Raw genomic sequence first — 15,984 nt, 5'->3', positions numbered from 1 at the left:
CAAAATGAAAATAAACGTAATTATTAAAGTTAAGCAAAAAGCATAGATGTGGTAAGCAATAACAAGTGCTCGGTGGCACTAAATCAGGTGCTCGGCGGCACCAAATCAGAAACCATATGTCCTACCACAATCCGGGGGGTTCCAGTGCACATCCATGAATCCCGGAGGGAAAGCAAAAAACATCTATCCATGGGCTAGATGATGATGTGGTATTGAAGGACAGGGTGGGCAAAGAATTGTCCCTGATATTGCCCTACAGGGGGGTGCTATTCTGGCCCTGATAGCCTAACCACAGACCACCCGCCCTGATAAGAGCGACCCCATCTGGAACCTTACCCTATATAAAAATGGCCCTAGTAAGCCCCTAGCCCCTAGACCCTTGACTTCCAGGTGATCACTATATAGATCTACACTCACCTAAAGAATTATTAGGAACACCTGTTCTATTTCTCATTAATGCAATTATCTAGGCTAGAAGGTTGGAGGAGTGTTTAAACTAGGGACTGGGGGGGAGGGTAATTACACTATAGAAGGGGAAGATAGTGCAGATAGAGACCGGGGGCAAGGTAGTGGGACTGGGGGAGGAATGGAAGGAGGGACTAGAACAGTTCAGAAGGAAAGGTGTAGGGTAAAAAATATACATAAACCTCTCAAATGTATGTATACTAATGCCAGAAGCCTGACTAATAAAACTTGTGAACTGGAATTAGTGATGTGTGAGGAGGACTATGACATAGTGGGAATAACTGAGACATGGCTGGATGATAGCTATGACTGGGCAGTTAATGTACAAGGTTACAGTCTGTTTAGAAAGGATCGTCAAAACCGGAGAGGTGGAGGGGTCTGCCTTTATGTAAAGTCTTGTCTAAAGCCCACACTCCGTGAAGATATAAGTGAGGGACATGAACATGTGGAGTCACTGTGGGTAGAGATACATGGAGCTAAAAACAACAATAAATTACTAATAGGAGTCTACTATAAACCACCTAATATACCAGAGTCCACAGAAAATCTACTACTAAACGAGATAGACAAGGCGGCAAATCATAATGAGGTGGTTATTATAGGGGACTTCAACTACCCAGATATAGACTGGGAAACTGAAACTTGTATATCTCATAAAGGAAACAGATTCTTGGCAATAACCAAAGACAATTATCTCTCCCAACTGGTTCAGGACCCGACTAGAGGGACGGCCATACTGGACTTAATATTAACCAATAGACCTGACAGAACAACAGACGTGCAGGTTGGGGGACACCTGGGAAATAGTGACCATAAAGTAATAACCTTCCAATTATCATTCAAAAGAGCGTTTCTACAGGGAGGAACAAAAATACCAAACTTCAAAAAAGCTAAATTTAGCCAACTAAGAGAGGCCATAGGCCTAACTAACTGGGACAAAGTCCTCAAAAATAAAAATACAGCCAAAAAATGGGATATCTTTAAAAACATCCTAAAATCTCATTGTGAGAGGTACATACCGTATGGGAATAAAAAGGTTAAGGAACAAAAAGAAACCAATGTGGATAAACAGAACTGTAAAGAAAGCAATAAATGACAAAAAGAAAGCATATAAAACACTAAAACAGGAGGGTAGCACGGAAGCACTGAAAAACTATAAGGAAAAAAACAGAACATGTAAAAAACAAATAAAAGCGGCCAAACTAGAGACCGAGAGATTAATTGCCAAAGAGAGTAAAACTAACCCTAAAATGTTCTTCAATTATATAAATGTTAAAAAGTATAAATCTGAAGGTGTCGGCCCTTTAAAGAGTAATGAGGGGGGAGTCGCAGAGAGCGACGAGGAGAAAGCAAAGCTGTTAAATATTTTTTTCTCCAATGTATTCACTGAGGAAAATAAACTGTCAGATGAAATGCTGAATGTTGAAATAAATTCGCCATTAAAAGTGTCCTGTCTGACCCAGGAAGAAGTACAACAGCGACTTAAAAATATCAAAATAGACAAATCGCCAGGACCGGATGGCATACACCCTCGTATCCTAAGGGAATTAAGTAATGTCATGGCCAGACCCTTATTTCTGATATTTGCGGACTCTGTACTGACAGGGAATGTCCCACAGGATTGTCGCATAGCAAATGTGGTGCCAATATTCAAAAAGGGTCCAAAAACAGAGCCTGGAAACTATAGGCCGGTAAGTTTAACATCTGTTGTGGGTAAACTGTTTGAAGGTTTTCTGAGAGATGCTATGTTAGAGCATCTTAACGGAAATAAGCAAATAACGCCATATCAGCATGGCTTCGTGAGGGATCGGTCAGGTCAAACTAATTTAATCAGTTTCTATGAGGAGGTAAGTTCTAGACTCGACAGCGGCGAATCAATGGATGTCGTGTATCTGGACTTCTCCAAAGCATTTGACACTGTACCGCATAAAAGGTTAGTATATAAAATGAGAATGCTCGGACTCGGAGAAAACTTCTGTAAGTGGGTAAGTAACTGGCTCAATGATAGAAAACAGAGGGTGGTTATTAACGGTACATACTCAGATTGGGTCACTGTCACTAGTGGAGTACCTCAGGGGTCAGTATTGGGCCCTATTCTCTTCAATATATTTATTAATGATCTTGTAGAAGGCTTGCATAGTAAAATATCAATTTTCGCAGATGACACTAAACTGTGTAAAGTAATTAACACTGAAGAGGACAGTATACTACTACAGAGGGATCTGGATAGATTGGAGGCTTGGGCAGATAAGTGGCAGATGAGGTTTAACACTGACAAATGTAAAGTTATGCACATGGGAAGGAATAATGCAAGTCACCCGTACATACTAAATGGTAAAACACTCAGTAACACTGACATGGAAAAGGATCTAGGAATTTTAATAAACAGCAAACTAATCTGCAAAAAACAGTGTCAGGCAGCTGCTGCCAAGGCCAATAAGATAAAGGGTTGCATCAAAAGGGGCATAGATGCCCGTGATGAGAACATATTCCTACTACTTTACAAATCACTGGTCAGACCACACATGGAGTACTGTGTACAGTTCTGGGCTCCTGTGAACAAGGCAGACATAGCAGAGCTGGAGAGGGTCCAGAGGAGGGCAACTAAAGTAATAACTGGAATGGGGCAACTACAGTACCCTGAAAGATTATCAAAATTAGGGTTATTCACGTTAGAAAAAAGACGACTGAGGGGAGATCTAATTACTATGTATAAATATATCAGGGGGCAGTACAGAGATCTATCCCATCATCTATTTATCCTCAGGACTGTGACTGTGACGAGGGGACATCCTCTGCGTTTGGAGGAAAGAAGGTTTGTACACAAACATAGAAAAGGGTTCTTTACGGTAAGAGCAGTGATACTATGGAACTCTCTGCCTGAGGAGGTGGTGATGGTGAGTACAATAAAGGAATTCAAGAGGGGCCTGTTATGAAGTCCATGGACAGATGTGTCCAAGGACGGGAAGGAATGGGTAAGGGAAGGAGAGGACCTGATGGCCGTGAATGAGGGACTTTGGCACGAGCGCAAGTCTCGCAGGCTGCCACAAAACCCTCAACCGACTTACGAAGCGCAGGCCACCAGAATCTCCGAGCGATGAGATCCAGTGTGGCTCTTGCCCCCGGGTGCCCAGCAAGGACCGTATCGTGGTGTTCCTTAAAAGTCTTGTGTCTCAAAGCGAGAGGCACAAACAACCTCCCAGGAGGACAAAGATCAGGAGCCTCTGACTGGGCTGCCTGCACCTCCGCCTCCAATTCAGGAAAAAGAGCAGAGACCACCACACCTTCAGCCAAAATGTGACCCGGGTCTTCAAAATTCCCACCTCCCGGAAAACAACGTGACAGGGCATCTGCCTTCACATTCTTAATCCCAGGGCGGAACGTGACAACAAAATTAAACCTTGAAAAGAACAAAGACCATCTGGCCTGTCTCGGGTTCAGACGCTTGGCTGACTCCAAGTAGGCCAGATTTTTATGGTCAGTAAACATGGTAATAGGGTGTCTGGCTCCCTCTAGCCAATGGCGCCATTCCTCAAAAGCCAACTTGATGGCCAACAATTCCCTATCTCCCACATCGTAATTTCTCTCTGCGGAGGAGAGTTTATTCGAGAAAAAGGCACACGTTCGTCATTTGGCAGGAGAGGGACCCTGAGACAAGACCGCACCCACACCCACCTCAGAAGCATCAACCTCAACTATGAAGGGTAAAGAAACATCAGGTTGTACCAGGATGGGAGCGGAAGCAAAGCTCTCCTTGATATTAGAAAAGGCCTTACGCGCCTCTACCGACCAGGAAGAAAAATCTACCCCCTTTCTGGTCATATCAGTGAGTGGTTTAACAATAGAGGAATAATTCAAAATAAACTTCCTGTAATAATTGGCAAAGCCCAAAAAATGCATCAGCGCCTTCTGATTCTCAGGAAGCTCCCACTCAAGCACAGAGCAGACCTTCTCGGGGTCCATGCGAAAACCAGAAGCGGAGAGAAGAAACCCCAGAAATTGAATTTCTGGAACCGCAGACACACATTTTTCCAGTTTTGCGTATAATTTATTCTCCCGCAGGATGAGCAAGACCTGACGTAAGTGTTCCTTATGAGTTTTGAAATCAGGAGAAAAAATCAAAATGTCATCCAAATACACTAATACAAATTTTCCCATTAAATGATAAAAAATGCTGTTCACGAAATGCTGAAAAACGGCTGGGGCGTTCATCAAACCAAAAAGCATAACCAAATTCTCAAAATGGCCCTCAGGGGTATTAAAGGCCGTCTTTCATTCGTCTCCTTCTCTGACCCTGACCAGGTTGTATGCCCCTCTTAGATCTAATTTGGAAAAGACTTTAGCCCCAACAACCTAGTTAAACAGGTCCGGGATCAGAGGAAGCGGATAAGGGTCACGAATAGTGATACTGTTCAGCTCCCTGAAATCCAGACAAGGTCTTAAAGAACCATCTTATTTCTTAACAAAGAAAAAACCAGCGGCAACAGGTGACTTCGAGGGTCGTATGTGTCCTTTTCTCAGACTCTCAGAGATATAAGCACGCATAGCGACACTCTAAGGTTGGGAAAGATTGTATAAACGAGATTTAGGCAGCTTGGCACCTGGGATGAGATTAATAGGGCAATCGTACTCCCTGTGCGGGGGCAAATCCTGGACTCCACTCTCAGAGAAGACATCCATAAATTCAGAGAGAAAAGGTGGTACAGTCTTAGTAGAAACCTCAGAAACAGATGTCGTGAGGCAATTCTCTCTGCAAAAGTCACTCCAACCATTTATTTTCCTCGCTTGCCAATCAATGGTGGGGTTATGTTTAGTGAGCCAGGGTAGCCCCAACACTAGAGGAGTAGGCAAACCGCTAAGGACGAAACATGACACATCCTCAACATGAGCATCACTCACAATTAAACGGATATTGTGAACTATGCCCTTTAATGATTTCTGAGAAAGTGGAGCGGAATCATTAGCAAAAACAGGAATATCCTTTCCCAAAGTGCATACCTGGAAACCATGAGTTATTGCAAATTGATTATCAATGAGATTGACAGCTGCTCCACTATCTACAAAAATCTCACAAAAAATGCTCTTGCTCTCTAGCGCCACCCTAGCAGGCAGGACAAAACGGGAACTACAAGCAAACGGAAAACCTTCAATTTCCGCCTCAACCCTGCCAATAGTAACATTTTTAAAAGATTTTTTCCTTTTTGTTTCTTTATTATTCCCAGAAAACTGCCTGAATCTCCTAGAGGGACAAACATTTGCCAAATGATTTATACCTCCACAACAAAAACAAACCCTCCCATGCGAGCTGAATCTTCTATTGTCAGAGGCAATCAACCCCAGCTGCATGGGCTCCTGCTCAGAAGGGGCTAACAGCGACTGAGACCCCTGCGCACAGAATGAGACCGCTGCACTGTCCCGGAACTGAGTATGACAGGAAGGAGAGATCTCTCCTCTCTCTCTAAGACGCCTGTCAATACGAACGGTCTGAGACATAGCAGAGTCCAAGGAGATAGGCCTCTCATGAAAGGAAAATGCATCTTTCAATCCCTCTGAAAGACCATGGCAAAATTGACTTCGGAGTGCAGCATCATTCCAACCAGTATCAGCTGCCCATCTCCGAAATTCTGAGCAGTATATCTCTGCGGATTGTTTACCCTGGCATAACAGACGTAGTCTAGACTCAGCCAGAGCAATACGATCCGGATCATCAGATATCTGACCCAGGGCTAAAAAGAATTCATCCACTGAACGGAGGGGTCGTGCCCCCTCCGGCAGCGAAAAGGCCCAGGACTGAGCGTTACCCCTGAGCAGCGATATAATGATCCCCACCCTCCGTTCCTCATCACCAGAGGAATGGGGAAGAAGGCGAAAATGGAGTTTGCAAGCCTCTCTAAAACGCACAAAATTCTCACTACCCCCGGAGAACGTATCGGGGAGCGAGATCTTAGGCTCAGAACAAACTCAATGAACGCAAGCTGAACCGGTCACTTGAAACCAAGAAAAAGTCTCACGGAGATCAGCTACCTCCAATGAAAGACCCTGGAAGCGTTCAGCCAAAAGTGAAACCGGATCCATGCTTGTGACGGTTTTGGCGGCTTATAATGTCACGGATGGTGTACAGGAAACAAGACAATGCAATATAATCAATGACTCACTGGATCCACAACTAAGGAACAAAAGGGAGAGCCCTGCATGGACCTGGCAGACTCTCCCTGACTGCTCAGCCTATGCAAACACCCCAAAGGTGAATGGTCGCATATCCACGTACCTCGACTATCTAACACCTGAAGAGCCTACAATAGTGTGGGGACACGACCACCGGCTCCCTACACAGACACGGAGGGAGTCAGGGTCACTTGGATCCAGCAGACAGAAAATCACAAATACATATACAGCAGTTATCTTGCAGACGACTGGGAACTAGGAACAGCAAGCACACACACTCCAGGAAGTTGTATAAGCCGCAACCTAATGCATTTTGGGGAGGAATTTAAAGGGATGCAATCAGTCCAAACACATGACAGCTGAGAAAGGCCAACGAGATGATGAACTGAAAACCAAAACAAAGAAACTCAAGGAGGAAGTTCTGAAAGGTTTCTGTCAGAGCTTCTCAGCTGTCTGGTTGTGACAGGCAGTTGCTTCAATGCATTTAGGGGTGTGGTCCTGGTCAAGACAATCTCCTGAACTCCAAACTGAATGTCAGAATGGGAAAGAAAGGTGATTTAAGCAATTTTGAGCGTGGCATGGTTGTTGGTGCCAGACGGGCTGGTCTGAGTATTTCACAATCTGCTCAGTTACTGGGATTTTCACGCACAACCATTTCTAGGGTTTACAAAGAATGGTGTGAAAAGGGAAAAACATCCAGTATGCGGCAGTCCTGTGGGCAAAAATGCCTTGTGGATGCTAGAGGTCAGAGGAGAATGGGCCGACTGATTCAAGCTGATAGAAGAGCAACGTTGATTGAAATAACCACTTTTTTCAACCGAGGTATGCAGCAAAGCATTTGTGAAGCCACAACACGCACAACCTTGAGGCGGATGGGCTACAACAGCAGTAGACCCCACCGGGTACCACTTATCTCCACTACAAATAGGAAAAAGAGGCTACAATTTGCACGAGCTCACCAAAATTGGACTGTTGAAGACTGGAAAAATGTTGCCTGGTCTGATGAGGCTCGATTTCTGTTGAGACATTCAAATGGTAGAGTCCGAGTTTGGCGTAAACAAAATGAGAACATGTATTCATCCTCTGATGGCTACTTCCAGCAGGATAATGCACCATGTCACAAAGCTCGAATCATTTCCAATTAGTTTCTTGAACATGACAATGAGTTCACTGTACTAAAATGGCCCCCACAGTCACCAGATCTCAACCCAATAGAGCATCTTTGGGATGTGGTGGAACGGGAGCTTCGTGCCCTGGATGTGCATCCCTCAAATCTCCATCAACTGCAAGATGCTATCCTATCAATATGGGCCAAAATTTCTAAAGAATGCTATCAGCACCTTGTTGAATCAATGCCACGTAGAATTAAGGCAGTTCTGAAGGCAAAAGGGGTCCAACACCGTATTAGTATGGTGTTCCTAATAATTCTTTAGGTGAGTGTATGTGTTTTTGACTCATTATAAAAGTATATTATAAGTATATAGCACCCCTCTGTGTATCACACTTATTAATAGCACACCTATACCAGTCCTTAAAATGACTTTTGTGGCCCTATTAGCTAGCGTTTGGTGTCCCTAACAGCCTGTCCCTACTCCACACAGCAACCTCTCCCTACACTGGCAAAACACTGAATGTAAAATGGCAGCCAGATCAGGTTTATTTATAAGGTAGGAGGTGTGTCCATGTGCTGAAACATTTCAATTGGCTGTCTTGTACCACCTGATGGATGTGTCATGGGTCAAAGTTCTTCACAATGTAAAAGAATATGGCGGGCACGAATATCTCCATATGTTTGCATGTTCGTCAAATCGTGAACACGCAAAGTTTGCCGCGAAACGACCGCCGGGCGAACCACAAGGCCATCTCTATTGATGATATTCTGTTTATGAGTGTCAATTGTTCCTCAGTGTAGATTGTGTCTGTTGTTAAAAGGTGTGATCTTTAGTGTGTAGCAGGAGCCGGCCATGGTACTAGATTTGTTTATATTTCTTTGACTAGTTCTTTCTCTTCTGGTTTGCAGATCAGCTTGCTAATTAGCATAAAGCAGCTGACTTCCTATAGTTCCCTTTATTCTCAGTCCTATAAATGTAGACACAACCTAAGGGATGCCCAGGATGTGGGGTGCTTGCTTGGGTCTTCTACCGCAAAGTGTCTTCATCGCTAAGTGTCATGCAGTTAAAAATGGCAGTTAGACGAGACAGGTAGGTTATAGGTACTACACATCCTCACCCTCTTCCTTAACTGTGTGCCTTGTCTCTATTAGTGATGAGCGGTAGGTGCCATATTCGATTTCGACGAAATTCGCGAATATTCGATAGAATATTCGTTTTATATTCGTCGAAATCGAATATTCGTCATTATTCTAGTAATCGCGATTAATATGCGATTTAAATAATCGCGTATAGCGATTTTAACTTAAGCTACTCTCCTATTGTTTGTTTGATATCTAGAATTAGCGAAGATGACGAATATGACGAATGTATTCGTCATATTCCTCAAAACGAAGATAACAAAGTATTCTCCATCTTCGTTTTTAGCTACCTATTCGTCAACTTCGCTAATTCTAGCAATCAAATAGGAAAGTTGACTATAAAGACAGCTAAGTTTAATTTGCTATGCGATTATATTACTTTGCTTTTTTAAAAAAAAAATTGAATAGTTAAATACTTGATTATTATAATGATTCTATTTATAAAAAAAAAAAGTTATATAATCGCATAGCGAATTAAACACAGCTGGCTCTATAGTCAACCTTCCTATTTGATTGCTAGAATTAGCGAAGTTGACGAATAGGTAGCTAAAAACGAAGATGGAGAATACTTTGTTATATTCGTTTTGAGGAATATGACGAATACATTCGTCATATTCGCTAATTCTACCAAGCCAACCATAGTAAACCAGGTCCAAGTTGAAATAGCAATGCGATTAATTCAAGTTATAATAATCGAATTTCGATTTCAACTTAGCACTGCTATATTCCATATTCGTTAATTCTAGCCTAATATGGAATATAGCAGTGCTAAGCTGAAATCGAAATTCGATTATTATAACTTCAATTATTCGCATCGCTATTTCAGCTTAGAAGATAGCGAAATATTCTACATCTTCCTCAATTTAAGTTACAATCGCTTTACGCGATAATGACAACTACGTAATTATCGAGTAAGGCGATTTATCTTTGTATGTTTAATGGTCCACAAAAGTTAGCTTAACACCATATTAAAGTTACAATCGCATTACGCGATAATGACAACTATGTAATTATCGAGTAAGGCGATTTATCTTTGTATGTTTAATGCTCCACAAAAGTTAGCTTAACACCATATTAAAGTTACAATCGCATTACGCGATAATGACAACTACGTAATTATCGAGTAAGGCGATTTTGTTTTCCCATATCGAGTATAGCGTGTCGAATCTTTCAATCCTAAAATTTGCTTCACATACAATTTATTAAACAGTGTTGGATATAGTTGGTATACTAGACATAATATAAAATAAGCTAAAATGTCTATAGAAAAATAAATGGCGGGACATTTACCTCAGCAGTGGCCATGAAAAACAAAATGTGATTTTAAATAAACGCGATAAAAACGATAAAATCTTATCTATTTATTTTTTCCAACTGACAGAGCAGAATCGTGAACCCTCCCTTCTCCTAGCTTGAATAGCCAATGGGAATGGCCTGTCACACCTTAGCAACATCCATAGCAACCAATCGGTTAGTAGCCTGCCCCTTCACTATATAAATAAAGACACCGCCCGGTTGCCATTTTGTGGGTTTATTTGTTGGAGTGAGAGGAGCAAGAGCGTTTGTCAGTCTGTGAATTGTGCATTAATCGAAATTACAGTTTATTAGATAGATAGGGATTAGGGAAGTGAATAAATAGATAGTTTGTAGTGTGCAGGGTAGGTCATAAAGTTAGTTTAGGCAGTGTTAGGGCTCAGTTTATTATATAAAGTTCAGTGTATAGTAGGGACTAGTTAGTTTGAATTGATTAAATACAGATAGTGAATTAGATAGTACTTTCAGGATCAATTAGCTTAGTTCTTAGGGTTTAGTGTAGGATCAACTTTATTATTTACAGTTATAGTTAGGGTTTAGTGTAGGATCAACTTTATTATTTACAGTTATAGTTAGTCTTTGTAGTTAGTGTAAAAAAAAAAAAAAAGTTTTAGTGTTACTTGTGTTTGTTTTGTCTTAGTTAGTCCGTGTCTTTGTAGGTAGTAGAAAAAAATAAAATAAAAAATTAGTTACTAGTGCAAAATAATAATAAAAAAAATAAAAATAAAAAATATATATATATATATATATATTAATAATTAATTAGTCTTTAATTTCTTTTTGGTTTCTATAACTTTTATTTTATTATTTTTGTTATTTAATATCACTTGTTTTTTTTGTTTTTTTTTGTCACCGCCCCAATAAAGTTTATTCCATATATTTATATATATTTTATTTTCTGTTGGTTCTTCAAAAAATGAGCCACAAAGGTGAGGCACGCAGCCAGAGCAGTAGGGGCAGGAGAAGGAACGCTGCTAGACAGCAGCCAGCAGTCAGTGGAGCACGCCTGATCCCAGATTTTTTTGGGCGTGGCAGCCGCCCAATTGGTTCTGATGAGGCGGATGCAATTGTGGCTTATGTGGCACAATCCAGCGTCACCGATTCATCCGCCCAGGCTCGCAGCAGGAGCAGCAGCATCAGCAGCGGTGGGGCAACTCCTCCTCCTGCTTCATCACCCCCCAGTCCCCAAGATGCTACCCTGCTCCTGTTTAGCGACAGTGAGAGGGACATCTTGGGGGACTTAATGCAGAAGGGTGAACTTGAATTTAGTCCACCCGATTGTCAGGACCTTATGGAAGAGATAGAGGAGGAGGAGGGGGTACCTCCTGTGAGTACCCCAGTGACATCCCTTCCAACGGGTGCGGGTGGGGTAAGCCACACTACTCCCGCACCTAGTCAGACTCAGGTGTCAGTGAGGGGACAGCAGAGCCATGGCAGGGGCTCCATGTTAGCTGGTCCTCTCTGTCCATCACATGGGGGCCTTGAGTCTGAGGAGGAGGGTGACACAGAGTGTGTGCCACCTCCTTCGTCACGTGATAGCAGCACTGACGAAGGTAGGTAGGCGAGGCAAATGGTGCGCCAGGTCACCAGGGAGCCCAGTGTCAGGGGCTCCACTGGTAAGAGCGGCAGGCAGCAGCAGCCAGTTCCTACTGTGCGCACCGAGCCTGAACAGGCGCAGGTATCCTCCGCCCCATCTGACCAGAGGTTTGGGCGGAAGTCGCCTGTTTGGGCCTATTTCACCCTGGCAGCAGATGATGTCACAATTGGCATCTGTCAGCTATGCCATGCCAGGGTGAGGAGAGGGAAGTGTTTGGCTCAGCTGGTTACCACTGCCCTGATTCAGCACCTTAGAGTCAATCACTGGCGGGAGTAGGAAGAGATGCGTGGTGGTCGTAGCAGCAGCGCCACCACCAGTGTGCAGGGGACAGTACCTCCTGCCACTGTTCAGCATCAGCAGCAACTGCAGACTCAAATTCAGTCCCACTCCACCACTCCCTCTCCTAGAGGAACTGGTACCGGCAGCCTGCTGCACCCTCCTCCAGGTCCTCCTCCTCTGCCGTCCGGCGCCATCCCTCAATTGCTGAGGCTTTGGAATGCACCGCGCCCTACACCCCCGGGGACAGACGCGTGCGTTCTCTCAATGGGCTCCTGGCAAGGTTTTTGCCCAACATCTGCTGCCCTTCAACCTTGTGGATAGCAATCCATTCAGGCAGATGTTGGAGCAGGCCCAACCTAGATGGCGTGTCCCCAGCCGCCATTTGTTCGCCAGGACCGGCGTCCCTGCCCTCCACCAGCATGTGGTGCAGAATGTATCCCTGTCGCTAGATCACGCTGTCAGTGTTAGGATGCATCTGACCATGGATGCCTGGACCAGCAGGCATGGGCAGGGGCGCTACATTAGTTTTACCGCCCATTGGGTGTCCCTCCGAGGCGCCGGGGAGGGAACAGCGGCATCAGACTTTGTGGTGCCGCCACGGGGCGTCCAGGGTGGAAACACTAGCCTCCCTCAAGCCACTGTCTCCACAGCTGCTGAGCCCCCCAGCAAGCGTCCCCGTAGCTACGCAAGTGTGGGGCACGTCCGCTGCCCGGCCGTGCTCCAGCTTGTTAGCTTAGGGCAATGGAGACACACTGGACCTGATGTTCTATCAGCGCTACAGGATCAGGTCCAGAAGTGGCTAACACCCCGAAGGCTCCAGGCAGGTATGGTTGTAGGTGACAATGGCAGCAACCTCCTCGCCGCCCTCCATGCTGGCAGTCTGACACACGTCCCCTGCATGGCACATGTCCTCAACCTGGTTGTCCAGAAATACCTACGTACATTTCCAGGGTTGAGTGACATTGTGCAACGTGTGCGTCGGATTGCCAGCCACTTCCGACGCTCCCCAACTGCCTCCGTGTCCCTGTCCAGACTGCAGCGGGACAACAGCCTGCCCCCTCACAGGCTGCTTGTCGACAGCGTGATGCGGTGGAACTCCACCCTCCACATGCTGGAGAGGTTGTGCGAGCAGAGAAGGGCGGTGAGGGAATACCTGCTTGACCTAGGCACTCCAGGGCCAATCAACCCACTCCCATACATCACTAATGCGGAGTGGGGGCAGATACAGCAGGTCTGCCACGTGTTGGCCCCATTTGAGCAGGCGACCAAGATGGTCAGCAGGGAGCATGTCGGCCTCAATGACGTGCTCCCCTTAGTGTTCCTGCTGGACAGGACACTAGATCGCCTGCTCGAGGCTGGGGAGAGTGCCTTGGTGGAGCAAGATGAGGCGGCCTTGCTCCACCAGGACCAGGCCCAGGACGACGTGGAGGAAGACATTCACGACGTCCCGGAGTCTGCGCCTGGTCAGGAGGGAGAGACAGTGTTGGGGGCACCGTTAGTCCGGGGGTGGGGCAGCAGCAACAGGGACCATCATGAACAGCAGCTTGAGGACCAGGATGTCATGGTGCCTGGCAGCCATGAGGAGGCACAGCGGGCTGTCCTCTTCCCTATGGCTGCCCACATGCTGCGCTGCCTTAGGAGGGATCAGGAAACTGAGGAGAGTGACGATTTCTGGTTGGCTACCCTTTTAGACCCTAGATGCAAGGGGAAGCTGGAGCAGTTCATCCCAGCCAGCCGGAGACAGGCCCGGATGGAAAAACTGCGGGCCTGTCTCATCAAACGGCTGGAGGAGGCTAACCCATGGCCTCAGGCTCCAGTTCTCCCCGCCCATCTCACCCAGCCAACGGCTGGTCCCAGCAACACCAGCCGAGTTGGTGACCTTATGGGTGAGATGAGGCAGTTCTACCAGTCTGCGCGACCAGTAGCATGGTGGCTGACTACATGGGGTCAGTCGGTGCTTCCGACAGCATGAGCACCGACAACCCCATGGAGTACTGGGTTGCCAGGCTGGACACCTGCCGTGAGCTCGCTCAGTATGCGCTGGAGCTACTGTCTTGCCCCCCCTCCAGCGTACTGTCTGAGCGGACTTTCAGCGCGGCAGGTGGGGTGGTCACGGACAAGAGGACCCATCTGTCCACTGACTCCGTGGACAGACTCACCTTCATCAAGATGAACGAGTCCTGGATCGGCAGTGACTTCTTGGCCCCCGCTGTCGGTTCAGGCCGTTGAGAGGTCCCTTGTCCATCACTCTCCTTTTCTCTCCCTCCCAAAATCCGTTGTTTTTTAATCTTTTTAACTTATTTATTGATATTTTTAATTATTTATTAAAATATTTATTTATTTATATTTATATATGAATTGAATTATTTATAAAATTTATTTATTTTTGATAAATTTAGTTATGAATTTATTGATGAATTATGGATTGATTTTTTCTATTTATATATATATATTTATTTATGATTTTGCATTATATTTTATCTATTTTTTAATTTATTAATCATGGATTTTAAAATTTATATATATATAATTTCAAGATTTGCTTCTAAACTTCTAAGCCTTGTAACAAAGCTAAAAAAATATATATCATTCACAAAATAATCCAAAAATTAAGTAGACATATTGGGTATGTAAAGTAATAACTAATTTATTGAGGCATTAATATGTATTATAGAAGTAGAGAAATTGAAACTTGTAAAATTTGTAATTTTTTAATTTTTTTTTGTTAAATTTGGTATTATTTTATAAATAAAAAAATATTATTTATACTTCATTTTAACAGTGTCATGAAGTACAATATGTGACGGAAAAAACAATCTCAGAATGGCCTGGATAAAACAAAGCGTTTTAAAGTTATCTCCACTTAAAGTGACACTGGTAAGATTTGGCAAAAATGGCCTGGTCCTTATGGTGAAAATCAGCCCGGTCCCTAAGGGGTTAACAAATCGAACGGATATATGACTATATGTATGAATAGTGCATTATAGCAGTTGGATTAGCAATGCGAATAATGCTAGTAACTATTATCTCATTGCGATTAAACTTTCAATTTACCCTATAGGTTGAATTGATATCTGCGTTAATCCTGGCAATTCCAAGCTGTTTTTGCAAATCGATTAGTTGAACGTAAATTAATCGCATTGCTATTTTAACTTACAGCTGTCCAGATTGAATAAGTTTTAATCGCGTTCGAATGGAACATTAGCGCTATTAGTCTGATTTACTATTGGTTTGCTCAATAGAATTAAGTTTCATTCGTACGCGAATACAACTTAGAGCAAGGTACCAATATGAAATTTGCCTGCCTATACAGTCTACTATGTTTGCTTCGTTATCTCGATAATACGTAATTTAACCACCTCAGCCCCCCTAGCTTAAACACCCTTAATGACCAGGCCACTTTTTACACTTCTGCACTACACTACTTTCACTGTTTATTGCTCGGTCATGCAACTTACCACCCAAATGAATTTTACCTCCTTTTCTTCTCACTAATAGAGCTTTCATTTGGTGGTATTTCATTGCTGCTGACATTTTTAATTTTTTTGTTATTAATCGAAATTTACCGATTTGTTTGCAAAAATTTTAACTTTCAGTTGTAAAATTTTTCAAAAAAAACAACATCCATATATTAATTTTTCTCTAAAATTTATTGTTCTACATGTCTTTGATAAAAAAAAAATGTTTGGGTAAAAAAAAAAAAAATGGTTTGGGTAAAAGTTATAGCGTTTACAAAGTATAGTACAAAAATGTGAATTTCTGCTTTTTGAAGCAGCTCTGACTTTCTGAGCACCTGTCATGTTTCCTGAGTTTCTACAATGCCCAGACAGTAGAAAAACCCCACAAATGACCCCATTTCTGAAAGTAGATACCCTAAGGTATTCGCTGATGGGCATAGTGAGTTCATAGAAAA

At 43.7% G+C, this 15,984-nt stretch overlaps 1 long non-coding RNA gene across 1 annotated transcript; it reads left to right on the top strand.

Moving 5' to 3' along the window:
- Nucleotides 1-9,958: 9,958 nt before the first annotated feature.
- On the top strand, nt 9,959-15,396 carry LOC120998587. The gene is made up of 3 exons (XR_005778438.1): nt 9,959-10,004; nt 13,294-13,302; nt 15,286-15,396. It is a non-coding gene; the product is annotated as an uncharacterized LOC120998587 (long non-coding RNA).
- The last annotated feature ends 588 nt before the right edge of the window (nt 15,397-15,984 follow it).

Source organism: Bufo bufo, chromosome 4 (genome assembly GCF_905171765.1).
Source record: "Bufo bufo chromosome 4, aBufBuf1.1, whole genome shotgun sequence".
Taxonomy (NCBI): Eukaryota; Metazoa; Chordata; class Amphibia; order Anura; family Bufonidae; genus Bufo; species Bufo bufo.
The sequence above is the reverse complement of the archived record's forward strand: the minus strand, read 5'-3'. Positions and strand labels throughout refer to the sequence as shown.